The sequence below is a fragment of the Bison bison genome, unplaced genomic scaffold, assembly GCF_000754665.1.
Source record: "Bison bison bison isolate TAMUID 2011002044 unplaced genomic scaffold, Bison_UMD1.0 scf7180017864499, whole genome shotgun sequence".
In the NCBI taxonomy this organism is placed as follows: domain Eukaryota; kingdom Metazoa; phylum Chordata; class Mammalia; order Artiodactyla; family Bovidae; genus Bison; species Bison bison.
The window spans coordinates 3,800,102-3,802,609 of record NW_011495058.1 but is presented as its reverse complement, the minus strand read 5'-3'; positions in this window follow the sequence as shown (position 1 = coordinate 3,802,609).

Genomic DNA, 2,508 nt, shown 5'->3' with positions numbered 1-2,508 from the left:
CAGCATTGGAAAAGACTCTGATGCTGGGAGGGATTGGGGGCAGGAGGAAAAGGGGACGACAGAGGATGAGATGGCTGGATGGCATCACTGACTCGATGGACATGAGTCTGAGTGAACTCTGGAAGTTGGTGATGGACAGGGAGGCCTGGCATGCTGCGACTCATGGGGTCGCAAAGAGTCAGACACACTGAGCAACTGAACTGAACTGAACTGAACTGATGAGCATGCAAGGACCTCAGCTCTGTGTACCTGGAGGGATGAGGGAGGCTTCGGAATGGACAGCACTGGTGTTGGCATGTGTCAGAGGAAGTGGACCTCTGAGGTGTGGAAGAGAAGAGAGAAAAGTTCAATAAACTGAATTGAGAAGGTGGCACTGGTGGTATTAGAGTGGGCACTTCAAAGTTAGTGCCATCCTGCTTTGCTGACAATTTGGAGATGAATGGAAGGCCTCCAGAGAAAGGGCTTGGGCATGTTCTGAGCAGAAGACAAGCCTCTGGGACTGCCCCGCCCCCCAACCCCTGCTCTCCATGGGTTAGGGGTGGAAAGGCAGGTTTCTGTCCAGCACAGTGATTCTGTGCCACAGCCTTTTCTCTCCCAAGAGCATTGTTCTCCCCATGGGCCCAGTACCCATGTCCACACAATCATTTACAGGGCAAGGGCTGTTTCTCTGTTCTGGTTATTCACAGTAGGGCAATTCCTATGTCTGTTTCAAATGCAGCTTTTGTTCAAGGCTGAAACTTCGGGAACAAAAAAGGAGATTGGGACCTTGATCACAGGAAATCTGAATGTTTGCCCACCTGCTGACTCTTTCCTCCCCTTACTGGCTTCTGACCTGGAACAGGTTTCTGAAAGGGTGCTGCTGTGGATCTCATGGCATCTATGGAAGGGTTAACTCTTGGAAACAGTCATGCCCACTCTGTGGGAAGTTAAGAGTTTATTCCTGTATTCTCATAGCCACCTGAACAAACCTTATATTGGAAGTTTTATTCTCAAATGAATGGCAGCACAAAGCACCTGCTCCCCTCAGATGCCTGATTCCTTAGTTCAAATGTTTGCATGTTTTTAGTTTCTGCTCTCTTTGGGGATAGTATGCAGTCTTCAAATTGTCCATGGACATAACAAAGTCTTTCCCTGGCAAATAGGGAGCAAGGAAGATTTGGCGGGCATTTTTCATTCAGTTGGCACCAACATACATCCTGTCACCTCCCAGCCAGTGATCTCCTTTCTGTCACTCTGGATTAGTTGGCATTTTCTGGAATTTTCAGTGAATGGAATTATACATTATAGACTGTTTTTAGTCTGGCTTCTTTTACTCAGCATAATTATTAATATTTTGAGATTTATCCCTGTTGAGTCAGGGATAAATAAGTAGTTCATTTTTGTTGTTGTGGAGTTGAATCCCATTGTATAGGTACAATCCTGGTTTTTTAAGTCTGTTAACCTGTTGGTGTATATTTGTGTTGTTTTCATTCTTTGGCTATTAAACATGAAACTGCTGTGAAGATTCATGGACAAATATTTGTGTGGATGCAAGTTTTAAGTTCTCCTAGGTAAATACTGGTAATGAAATACCTGGATTATATTATATATAATCATATATATGTAACATATATAGTCATATATGTCCACTCATATATATTCATATATAGAATATACATATATATATTTTTGATGTTTGTGAAGTGAACAAACTGTCAAACTGTTTTCCAGAATGACTATATCATGTTCATTCCCACCGGTAGTGCGTGGGAGTTCCAGTTGCCAACAGTTGGGATGGGCAGTCTTTTTAATCTTAGCCATTCTATTAGTTAAATAATGGTATCTCGTTTTGGTTTTAATTTGCATTGCCTTAATGACTAAGGATGTTGAGCATTTGCTTTGTGCTAATCTGTTGTCTGTGTATCTTCTCACTTGTGAAGTGTCTGTTCAAATTGTTACCCATTTAAAAAAATTGGGCTGATTGTTTTCTTATTGAAGTTTGAGATTTCTTTATATATTTTTGGATACAATTCCTTCTGTACTGAATATATGATTAACAACTGTTTTCTCCCAGTCTGTGGCTGGTCATTCAAGGTTTTAACAAGGTCTTATGGAGAGTGAAGATTTTAATTTTATAAAGTGCAGTTTGTCTTTTTTCTCTTATAAATTATGCTTTTAGTGTTGCATTTAAGAAATCTTTGGCCAACTTAAGGTCACACACAAAGGGTTTATCTTGTTTTCTTCTAAAAGTTTTACAATTTTAGCTTTTACGTTTAGGCCTATGGTCCACTTGAGTTAATCTTCAAATATGGTGTGAGGTTTGAATTGAAGTTATATGGATATCTTTATTTCCAGCATCATTTTCTGAAAAGACTGTTCTTCTCCACTGACTTGCTTTTGTGCCTTTGATGAAAATTAGTTGTCTTTATATGTATGAGTGTATTTTTAGATTCTTTGTTCTGTTCCATTTATCAGTTCATTATGCCATCTCTATATGTCTATCTTTATGTCAGTATCATACTGTTTTTA